Source organism: Dama dama, chromosome 15 (genome assembly GCF_033118175.1).
Source record: "Dama dama isolate Ldn47 chromosome 15, ASM3311817v1, whole genome shotgun sequence".
Lineage (NCBI taxonomy): Eukaryota > Metazoa > Chordata > Mammalia > Artiodactyla > Cervidae > Dama > Dama dama.
The window spans coordinates 28107008-28119357 of NC_083695.1; the positions used below are offsets into that span (position 1 = coordinate 28107008).

The 12350-nt window shown below is 39.6% G+C and overlaps 1 protein-coding gene and 1 non-coding gene across 5 annotated transcripts in view; both read left to right on the forward strand.

Annotated features, from left to right (window-relative positions):
- The window catches only part of TET1 (tet methylcytosine dioxygenase 1), a 129828-nt gene that overhangs the window by 30638 nt on the left and 86840 nt on the right, over nucleotides 1-12350 (forward strand). The window contains exon 1 of one of the 4 annotated variants that reach the window (XM_061161670.1): nucleotides 11779-11940. The exons of 2 other annotated variants lie outside the window; for them this stretch is intronic. The gene's annotated coding sequence lies outside the window, so the exon portion shown is untranslated. Of the gene's footprint in view, nucleotides 1-11778; nucleotides 11941-11986; nucleotides 12259-12350 lie in introns of those variants that run through there. One more of the 4 variants, XM_061161669.1, reaches the window with a different exon arrangement.
- LOC133070899 (small nucleolar RNA SNORA36 family) lies at nucleotides 5563-5696 on the forward strand. Its single transcript, XR_009696290.1, has one exon. It is a non-coding gene; the product is annotated as a small nucleolar RNA SNORA36 family (small nucleolar RNA).

The window sequence follows — 12350 nt, forward strand, 5'->3', positions numbered from 1 at the left end:
ACTTTCATGGCTGAATATTTTTTCATTGCATGAATAAGCCACATTTTGTATAAACATTCATCAGTTGATGGACTTCTGGGTTGTTTCTACTTTTTAGCTGTTATGAATAATGCATTTATGAACAAATGTGTACAGGTTTTTGTGTGAACATATTTTTCACACAAAAATATGTGTGGAAAGGCTAGGGAAATCTCTGAGTTGAAGAGTCTAGGGATCTCTCTGGAGCTGTGTATATTCTGAGGAGTGTAACTGCTGGGTCCTATGGCAACTTTTTGTTGCCGAACTGTTTTCCAAAGCAACCATGTCATTTTAGATTCAACTAGCAGTGTATGAGAGTTCTAATTTCTCCACATCCTCATCAAAGCTAGTTATCTGACTTTTTTGTTATTGTCTTCCTAGTGGGTGTAAAGTGATACTCCAGGATGGTTTTGGTTTGCATTTCTCTCATTAATGGTGTCAAGCATCCTTTCCTGTGTTTATTGACCACTTGTGTATCTTTGGAGAAGTGTCTATTTCAAGTCTGTCCATTTGGGCTGCTACAACAAAATACTGCAGCCTGGGTGGCTTATAACAGTAGAAATTTATTGCTCACAGTTCTGGGGAAGGCCCATTTCCTGGTTTATAACTGGTGCATTTTCACTGTGTCCTCACATTGTGGAAGAGACTAGGGATCTCTCTTGAGCTTCTTTTAGAATGCGCTAATCTCATTCAATTTAACTGGTATAACTTAACTATCTTCCAAAGGCCCAACTTTTGAATTCATTACATTAGGCATTAGGATTAAAACAAATTAATTTGGGGGGGGGGTCACAAAAATTATGTGGTGCTTGTCATTTGATATGCACTGAGCAAATGTTGGTTGAATTGAATGATACCAGTCATGGCTGTGAAACTGTTGTGTAGTAAACATTGACATCTAAAGGGGTTAATAACAACTATTATGTATTGAATACATACTAAGTGCCTGGAGCTGTATTAAGAACTGAAATTCTCATTGTCTCATTTCATCTTTACAATAGTCCTATGAAATGTACATTCTTCCCCCAATGTATAAAATAAGACGATGAGGCTTAGATAGGCCAAGTAACTTGTCTAAGACTACACAGTTGATCTTGGATTAGAGCCCTTGGCTCATATGCTAAGGGCTCATTTTAACCACCGTGTCCTTGAGCTAGGGCAACAATCTAAACGTGAAGAACCTGGAGGTACAGAGAAGTGGAACCAAAATGTGGGCTGGTTGAAGATAGCCATGCTAAGCTTATTGCTGCTATCTCAGACTTGTGAAACTTTGAAAGAGATGTTCTATAAGAATCTTATAGGATCATTTTAACAAGGAGCTACTGTATAGCACAGGGAATTATATTCAATATCATGTAATAGTCTATAATAGAAAAGAAAAAATATATATAAAAAACTGAATCACTTTGATATATACCAGAAACTAGCACAACATTGTAAGTCGACTATACTTCAATAAAAATTTTAACAGAAGAATTTTATAAGCTCATTTTACAAAAATATAATTTTTTGACAGGAATCAGATATTTAAACTCTTTGAGTTTGCCAATCCCACTGCTTCTGTATTTTAATTTCAAGGTTACAGTCTTTTTAACCATCTTTCTAGCTCTTTTTTTTTCCATTTTTAGTTTCTACTTAAGAAACTTTTACCACTCCCTGGACCTCATTCCTTTCTAAATCATAGTCTGGTAATTAATTCTACACTATCATGGTAATTTTTCACTCTTCTATGCCTCCATGCAAATGTTTTTATATTTTGTGTATTTTTTCTTTGTCTTAAGCAGTTGTTCCAACTTACCAATTCTGTTACAACTGGCAGTGACAGTTTCACATTCTCTTCCCCACTCCCCACCACCCCAGCACAGAATCTTAGTGTCCTGAGTAGGGTTGGTCCCAGGCCACGGCAGTGAAAATGTGCCAAATCCCAACCACTTGACGACCAGGGGACTCCCTCATTTTCTTTTAAACTAATAAATGTAAGATTAGGTTATATATCCGCATGCCCTAACTCTATCAGAAATCTTGTTAGTATTAGGCTTATCTGGGAGAGGTTCCAATGTCCTGAAATACTGTTTGCTTGAATATCTCCATTTTTATATTAAATGAGTTTTTATTGCTCAATACCTTGTTTATTTGTACTTGTTTTCTTAATTAATGACAGACATTGTTCTCTGTTGCTGCAGTGGAACACCTGGAAGTCAGCTGCCATACCACAAGCTTTTTCAAAACCATTATAGCATTTAACCCTAATGTCAGTTTTGTCCCTCATGGGGACAAAGTCTATGGGAGGCTAACTTGCTCAAGTTCACACAGTTAATAAGCATCATTGGGATCTGGATCCCACCAGAGGATGAGATGGTTAGATAGCATCACTGACTCAATGACATGCATTTGAGCAAACTCTGGGAGATGGTGAAGGACAGGGGAGTCCTTGGGGTCACAAAGAGTTGGACACAACTGAGCAACCAAATGACAACAGGGACATACTGATCTTGTATAATATCATATTTTAACAATATGTGTAAAATATATTATATTTTAAAAATGTTTTATTATTGTATTTTATTATATTATATAAAATAAATTATATTTTATGTGTAATATAACATCTTAAGGTGAACAGGGGGCCTGGAGGAAAGAATACTTTTGTTTCAAAAAAAATCTAAATAATTTCTTTCATCACATGCATAGCTACAATTGGGGAATTGTTAGGTATACTGGTCATCCCCCCCACCAAGTCACTAAGGCTTCATTATGATTATTAGCAAAAGTAGCCCTATAAAAATATGGGTATATATTTCATAAAGTTAGAAACAATCACAGCATCAGTGAACGCAGTTTGACTTACTCTCAAGTGATGTGCATGAAAGAATTGTTATGAGCAAGGAAAATATCAATCCACAGCTTATAAATATCTAGTAAAAACATCAAGGGCCATTTATTTTAAACAACAAGAGCTACTGTGCCTTTTGAATAATATTTTGAAATCAGGTAAATTAAACAGATTTGGGAGAAATTGCATTTTCTCAACTGGTCATTAAGAGTATCTATGGAAACGCCATTATAATCAGTTAGGTTAAAACATTCCTGATAATCATAGGCAAGTTTTTCATTTAAACTTGCACAGTTAACACAGATAGAAGTTTGTGCTCCATACCTGTTATCTAAGGTGCACTATAGTGAAAAATAACCAAAAAAAAAAAAAAGAAAGAAAAATAACCTTTTTTTTTCCTGTTACGACAAATATGTCTCCTTCTGATCCCACAAGGTATTCCTAAAGGTCTTTACATTGCAAAAGCTCAAAAGGATCCCCTCAGATAGTGAAATGGTACTCTCAAGTTAGAAGAAATGTCTCTATTAAGAATATTGAGAATCATTTATTTTAAACAAGAACTGATGTGCCCAATGAATAAGTATTTGGCTATCAGACAAACAAACTTCAGAAAAAGATTAATTTTAGGCATTCTATAATTGTAGATATTATGGGCTCCATGGAAAGTTTTCTGTGTTTTCTCTCTACCTGAGTTAAGTTCAATGGAAAAGTTATTCATTGAGTCGGAGATTCCACAGGTGTTAAGCAGTGCCTCTAATATAGTTGGTGTTCTCTGTTCTATTTCTAGAATGAACAAAGGAAAGACTTCCCTTTCTCCAACCATCAGAAGCATCTGTCTAGTACAACCAGTTACCCAGCTGAAAGAGAGACATTTCCAGGCAGACAAATCTTTCTTCTCCACATATTGTGTAGGACTCTAGTCAATTAGCTAAAAGACTAAAGACATTAACTCTTCTGGAGTAACTGACCTCATCTCAACAAAAACCTACATACACTTATTTTCAAAATATTGCTTTTCTTTGATTAGGAGAACTTAGTTATATGTGGGAATTTTAAACAGGAAAATACAAGGGTTTCAGATCTGGGGTAAACCAGTCATTTCTTATGCATGCTCAGTCATTCAGTTGTGTCCACCTCTTTGTAACCCCTTGAACTATAGCCCATCAGGGTCCTCTATCCACAGAATTTTCCAGGCAAATACAGGAGTGGGTTGCCACTTCCTCCTCCAGGGATCTTCCCAACCTAGGGCTTGAACCCATGTCTCCTGAATTGACAGGGGTATTCTTTATCACTGAGCCACCTGAGAAACCCTTAGTTCTCTTGAAAAGGTAGCTATTTGTGATGAACTACTTAACAGGAGTATCATGGTTGACTTTTGAAGGGACCAATAATGGAAAGTTGAAGGTTGAAATAGAAACATTTCAAACCTGAATGGTATAGAATTAAAGGTTGATCATATCTCTTTATATGCATGCTTAATGACCAGCCAAAGATGAAGAAGCTCTAAACCGTCAGCAAAATCAAGACTGGGAGGCTCAGATCAGGAACTCCTTATTGCAAAATTCAGACTTAAATTGAAGAACATAGGGAAAACCACTAGGCCATTCAGGTATGACCTAAATCAAATCCCTTAATGATTATACAGTAGAAGTGACAAATAGATTCAAGGGATTTAGATCTGATAAACAGAGTGCCTAAAGAACTTTGGATGGAGGTTCTTATCATTGTACAGGAGAATCGGACACGATGGAGTGACTGAACGACATCAATGCCCAAGTAGTAGTGTGTCTATTTACATACATTTCTCCCCATAGTGTGACTGTCAATAGCCACAGTGCTCCCAGTGTCCTTGAACATGTTACCTTCATGTGGGGCACACACCTTTCTTCTCTCCTTCTATGTTTAACCAACTTCTAACCTATCCTTTGGTCTCAGTGGAAATAAATGTCACTTCCTCTGGGGAGACTTCTCTAGTCTTGTATAGCTCTCTGGGCTCATATCCATTCTGTGAAAGTGAAAGTTCGTTGTTTTTGCTCTTGTTATCTATTAGCTTGGTCGTGTCCGACTCTGTCTCTTTTGCAACCCCATGGACTGTAGCCTACCAGGATCCTCAGTCCATGGGATTTTCCAGGCAAGAATACTGGAGTGGGTTGCCATTTCCTTCTCCAGGGGATCTTCCCGACCCAGGGATCAAACCTGGCTCTCCCACATTGTAGGCAGACGCTTTACCATCTGAGCTACCACGGAAGCCCTCATCTCCATTCTATATTACTTCTATCTCCATACTCTACTACTTTATAATTATCTGTTTAGGTCTCTTCTGAGATGGTACATTCTGAGGGGTTGGAGGGCAAGCCCAGAACATATCTACATATTGAGAGTGCCCAACAGCTGTTTTAAAAACAACACTATTCTTTTAAGGATTTTTGGTTATTAAATAGGGGAATTTCATTGTAAAAACATGAATTAACAAATGATCTTGATTTTCCTAAATTTAGGAGACACCTAGGTCTGACTTTTTAAAAAACAAGTTGTATGTGCATAAATGCTTTGGGCTTCTCAGTGAAACAAAATATTCTTAAGATTTTGCTGTTAGATCAAAAACTGAGGGTACAATGCTCTCTAGAGTCAACTTTCAGCTTTCTTGCATGATGTAGAGAAGGAGCCCAAAGGTACAGAACTTCCTTTAAAAACAAAGAAACAAAAAAGATTTCCAGAGTGTTGAGTTCAGTTCAGGGCCGCTTCCCTGTTCTGTTAATTAAACTTTGGGATATTGAAACACAGGCTAAGAGGAATGAGTGGATGGAAAGCATTACTCTATTCATATACCACCTGGCCTACAGATACACTGCAAAAAACAAATAAATAATATTAATTATAAAATATAGGACAGACTAGCAATAATAAGAAGGAAACTTCAACATATCATTCACAAAGGGGGAAATTTTTTTCTAAATCACAGCATCCTTTGTGATTTGATTTTGACAAAAAAAGAATATGACAAAAAAAAGATGATGTTATTGGATTTCTCTGTTCAAATTATGGATCTATACTGTGATAGAGGGAGTAGGATTGTCAGTTTTAAGTTAGTATGAAGAACTGTTGAGAAGAAATTGGGGCGAGGTGATATTTCAGCCCCATTTAGTCTTGGGCATTATAGTTCACCTCATCATCAACTGCGCTCTCTTGGCAACTGCAGATAATTTTTTGTTCACTTGTTCCTTAGTTCTAGCTATTGAAGAGCAGTTATTTTTACCAGCACTAAGCAGGACTGCTAGAGAGAATGGGGTTGGATATTAGGCAGACCTGGCCCCTTAGAGAAGAATAGGGCTACTGTAGATAAAGCATCAGAGAAGGAACTGGGGGAGGAAAGCACAGAGAAAGACTGTGCCAGGAGATTGACTCAGTAATCCAGGAAGATCTCCAGTGTTAGCTGTTCAGGTTCTTATAGCCCACATGAAATAAAATCAAACTGATTTTAAGATCTCCATTATAATTGTTAAAGTATGAGCTGCTCTTTTTTTATTCTTGTTGATTGAAAATTTACAGAAGATGGTACTTGGAATATCTTACCAAGGTTTCGCTGCAAAAGCCGTGAGTCTCCAACAGTACATAAGAAAAGAAATATAAAATGATTTCATGGGAGATGAGACAATGGCCTATATTAGAAGGATTTTGTGCTGCAGAGGTGTCAATGTTGAGGAATAGTGAATAACTCTTGAGATTAATTTAGAAGACTCCTCCTATGCAGTATTTGTATGTCTAGTTTCTTGAGGGTACAGAATTGCTTATGTTTAGAAATAGAAGTAGGGTTTTGAAATTATTCATAGATTTATCTCTGAGGGCACAGAATACATTTTTAAAAAGTACATCTGATGTAATGTTAATTTAAAATACTAATTAAAATTTTTTTTAATTATTTAATTTATTTGTTTGGCTACGCTGGGTCTTCATTGCTGCATGGGCTTTTCTCTACTTGCCATGCACAGGCTTCTCATTGAAGAGACTTCTGTTACGGAGCAGGAGCTCTAGGGCACAGGGGCTTCAGTACTTGCAGCACCCGGGCTCTGGAGCACAAGCTCAGTTGTTGTGGCACATGGGCTTAGGTGCTCCGTGGCATGTGGGATCCTCCCGGACTAGGGATTGAACCCATGTCTCCTGCATTGGTGGGAGAATTCTTTACCACTGAGGCTACCAGGGAAGCCCCTAAAATACTTCCTTGAGCTGCTGTTCTATGCTAGAAATGATGCATGTGAGGGTTTTTTTTTTTTTTAAATAGTTTATTTAGAGTATTGGTTTCAGGTGTACAACATAATGATTCAATATTCTTGTCCTGAAGGGTATGGTTTCGAAGACAGTTCCTTTAAGGTTATTTTGAGATATTTATAAAGGTCTATTGTTGAGTACTGAAAATGAGAAGTTACAGAGAGAGCTGTGTAAGATGGTTAAATTCAGGCTCAAGTTCTAACTTGCTATGTAACCTGAGTTAGGTAATTTCACTTCTCTGGGTCTCACCTCTTAGATTTATCTATGACCTAAATTTTCTCTGATTTTGTTTACTTATTTATTTGGCTGTGCTGAGTCCTAGTTGCTGTACATGTGGTCTTCACTGAGGCGCATATGGAGGCTTTTAGTTGTGGTGTGCAGGCTTAGTCCCCCCCTGGCATGTGGGAACCTGCTTCCCCTGCATTGCAAGGCAGATTCTTTTTTTTTTTTGTTTTTTCCATTTATTTTTATTAGTTGGAGGCTAATTACTTTACAATATTGTAGTGGTTTTTGCCATACATTGACATGAATCAGCCATGGATTTACATGTGTTCCCCATCCCGACCCCCCCCTCCCACCTCCCTCCCCATCCCTTCCCTCTGGGTCTTCCCAGTGCACCAGCCCTGAGCACGTGTCTCATGCATCCAACCTGGGCTGGTGATCTCTTTCACCCTTGATAGTGTACTTGTTTCAATGCTATTCTCTCAGAACATCCCACCCTCGCCTTCTCCCACAAAGTCTAAAAGTCTATTCTGTACATCTGTGTCTCTTTTTCTGTTTCGCATATAGGGTTATTGTTACCATCTTTTTAAATTCCATATATATGTGTTAGTATACTGTATTGGTGTTTATCTTTCTGGCTTACTTCACTCTGTATAATGGGCTCCAGTTTCATCCATCTCATTAGAACTGATTCAAATGAATTATTTTTAATGGCTGCGTAATATTCCATGGTGTATATGTACCACAGCTTCCGTATCCATTCATCTGCTGATGGACATCTAGGTTGCTTCCATGTCCTGGCTATTATAAACAGTGCTGGATGCAATGAACATTGGGGTACATGTGTCTCTTTCAGATCTGGTTTCCTCGGTGTATATGCCCAGGAGTGGGATTGCTGGGTCATATGGCAGTTCTATTTCCAGTTTTTTAAGGAATCTCCACACTGTTCTCCATAGTGGCTGTACTAGTTTGCATTCCCACCAACAATGTAAGAGGGTTCCCTTTTCTCCACACCCTCTGCAGCACTTATTGCTTATAGACTTTTGGATAGCAGCCATTCTGACTGGCGTGTAATGGTACCTCATTGAAGATTTGATTTGCATTTCTCTGATAATGAGTGATGTTGAGCATCTTTTCATGTGTTTGTTAGCCTGCAAGGCAGATTCTTAACCACTGGACCACCGTGAAAGTCCCTGTTATTCTTTTTTTATCCCTGTAATCATGTGATTTTTGGAGGGGTGGGGGACAGGGGTTTAAATATTTATTATTTGGCTGCTCCGGGTCTCAGTTGCAGCATACAGGATCTAGTTCCCAGACCAGAGATTGAAACCAGGTACCCGGCATTGAGAGCACAGAGTTTTTTCCACTGGACCACAAGGGAAGTCCCAATTATGTGATTTTTTAAGAGAAAAGAGATAGAACTATTTTGTAATATTTGAAAGAACCTAGTACACTTGAGTTAATTACAAAATTAAATATCAACTCATGCAATGAGTTCCTTGTGGTTAGGATTAGGTTGAAATAAACAAATAGACTTAAGTAACAAAAATAAGTTCTGAGTAAGTAGGACTACAACATCATGTTTCTTAGTTTCTAAATTTATCATTCAATAAAATCTAGTTGTATGCATTTTGCTCTGAATAATAAGAGAGTGGAAATGGCTCTCTTGACCTCCACTTTCTCTGCTAATAATTTCTGATTATTTTCTCCATCAAAGCTCACTATCACCTAAGCCTTGAGCTGAGACAGATAAATTGCTAAGTGTAGGATTTAGAACAGATGGTCACAACCAATAGAGGCTACCAATGTATTCTGTATTCAAACAAGTACAGATTTTCATGGTGTAGTATCGGTTGGATATTTGGAGTTAATGCTAGCTGTGATCACTTCCATTAACTCTCATTAGCTGGGACGAACTTTGGCTTTATTTATTAATTCATTTTACAGAACACTGCACATAGACCTTTGATGTTTGTTTTGCTTAGGTTACCAAGTGCAATATTATGCAGTTTCATGAGTATCCCATACAGTGAAAACGCCTGCCCATGGGGCTTTAAAAAAAAAATGAACTTCTCACCAGTGTGGATATTTAGTAGACCTAACACCATGATCCTGATTTTATTTTATTTTGAGGCAAACATAATGGATCACACAGGTAATGAAATTATTTAAAATATATAATTATGGGAATTTCCTGGTAATACAGTGGTTAGGACTCTGTTTTCACTGCCCAGGTTCAATCCCTGGTCAGGGAACTAAGATCCCATAAGCCATATGGTGAGGGGGAAAAAAAAAATATATATATATATATATCTTAATATATCATGGCCACTTTACTAAACAGTGAGCGATCAACCTGGGAAAATGTTCATGCTTTTAAAATTTTTTATCCAGGTATTCATGGGGAGAGACATAACCTTTAATTGAAATGGAAAACACTTTAAGAAATGTAGGGCTATCCTTGCATGTATTGTTGATGGGAGTGTAACATGGCAAAACAAACAAACAAAAAAAAGTGGCTTGGATGCAGAAAATGGTTTGGTGTTTCCTCACCCAAAACTTAATCAAAATTTTCATATGATTCACTATTTCTACTCCTAGGTATATACTCAAAAAAATTGAGAGCAGGGACTCAGACAGACACTTGCATACCCATTGTTACTCACAACAGAACAAATATTGCTTGATACTGCTTATATGAGGTACCTAGAGCAGGCAAATGTATAGAGACAAAGTAGAACAGAAAGTTAACAGAAGTTAGGGAGTGGGGAGTGACTTCAAATGTACAGAGTGTCTGCTTGGGATGATGAAAAAGTTCTGGAAATGGAAAGTGGTGATACTTGCATAATATTGTGAATATACTTAATGCTACTAAATTATACACTTTAAAATGGTAAAAATATAAATTTTTTTTGTTTTCTATATTTTACCACACACACACAAGCCTCCAAAGAGAAAGAAACAGGGCTAAAAGGTTTTGCACCCATTTTCAAATCCTGTTGTATTTGGTCCTGTTTTTGACCCATTTCATGTTTGCTTCATTCCCCACAGAGAGCTTTTTAGTGTGGGCTCAGTGTGCTTGAAGTTGCCGTGGTGAACGTGGTTAGGTTACAATCCACTGGTTTTGCTTGCTTCTTACATTTGTTAAAATTTTTGAGGGTGGATGGGTGGAGGAGAGGTAGTTTAGAGCGGGAAAACAATGCATGTTGGATTTCCCATTCCAACAAGAAAAGCGTGCTTTTGTGGCAAACCGAAAGGCTAGGAATCAAGGGTGATGAAATACAGGCTTTCCGGCCCTCACTCTGTTCCTGATTTCTGGTTGTGGGAATCTGTTCTGAATCCAACTGCAAGTGGAAAACCCATCTTTGGCTGAGCAGCCAGAGAGGCCCTCCTGCCAATCCCCCAAATGTGCTGCTGAGACTTTGGCCCTGTGAGGATGGGGCTGACGCTGTCTTCCCAGGATCTGTGCAGCTGTCAAGGTAGCTGTGATGCCCTGTGAGTGGCCTCTGCACCGAATTTTGGCAGTGACCTTGAGACCTGCCAGCTCCAACAGCTGTCCTGGTTCTTTGTCTATTGCCGTTATTACTGGTCCAGGGGGCTGAAGGGAGGGGCTAGCCTCCTCTGGCTCTGTCATTCCCAGAGTCTGGCAAGTTCCAACTGCGGTGCCTTGCCCTCCCAGTGCCTGCCACCCAGTGGGCATGGGAGGTGGGGGGCGTCCAGGTGTGCTGCGTATGGGTGGCTGCTTGTTCACCTCTGGCTCAGCTCCCAGCCCCTGGGAACCAAGTGGCCGTGTCTGATCATCAGCCCGTGCACAGACAGGCTCCACGTGGGGACCTGCTTGGCAGCTTTGCGGAGAGATGCTCGGTGACAGTTGAAGATCTTGGAAGGTAGAGGAGCCAAAGGGGCTTCTTATGTCCCAAAAGTATGATTCCACTTTCTGGAAGCGACAAATTTCTTGGGGGAAATGAAGGTCATCAGAAACGTCCAGAGCAAGAGAGAGAAAGCTTTTTGAAATCGCCAGCCACTCAGAGTGGCAAGTGTATTCTGAAAACTCCTCCCCCTTTCCTTGTCCTCATCCTGTCCTTTTCCTTTTAAGCGGCTTTATTATTCTTTTTTAATCTGCCTTTGTCATTGGACATTTATTGACAGAAATCAAATTGCTGTGTTTCTGGGCAAAGCGCCGGCTGCAGAGAGGTGTGGTTCCCGAGGAATGAGACACGCAGCCCAACAGCTGAGCCTACAGTGTCCTCACATAACCTCCCTGCCTTAAATATCGCCAATATTTAGCCTTGCCTTATAAAGTAAAAATGCACAATACCTTCCAGAGTTTCAGCAAGCCCAAATGCCCCCCTCAGCTCAGTTATATCTCCTGTATGTTGGAGGCAGGGCCATGCACCCCCCCACACCCCAACCCCCCCGCGCAGACCTGCCCTCGGAGCCGCCAAGAGGTTACTAATCAGGGAGACTCCGCCATCGATCCGATGGTGGAGACCTGGGGGACTTGTGTGCATTGTTTTTGCTGAAGCCTCCTGTGATTTCGGCGCGACCAGATCCTCTGCAGCGAACTCCATGTCGCAGCTTGTGGCTGCCTGTGTCCTGTGGTGAGAGCGGAGCCGCACAGGAGATCCTTTGTCTAGGAAGGCTAGGCAGAGAAGATCACTTTGGAGTTGCTAAGCTCTGCATTGCCATTGGCTGCACTCTTTGTGGGGCTGTTTTTGCAAAAGGCATGCCCAGCACGTCTACAGTGCTGGCAGGCCAGGGCTGCCTTTAAACACCATGATAATAATACCAAAAAGCAGTTTGCAGAACTGTTCCACTGTAGAGGCTTCCTCTGCAGAAGCAAGCAAGATGGCTACCTCGTGGGCTTCGCTGTGAAGAATGCAGAGGCTAATTAAGACAGACTTTAAGGGGAAAAAAGGGTATTTCCCTACTTCATCTTTATGCAAGGCTTTTTTTTCAGTGACTTTTAAAGTATACATTTTACATAAGCTCTTTAGGTTCTGCCTAGGAA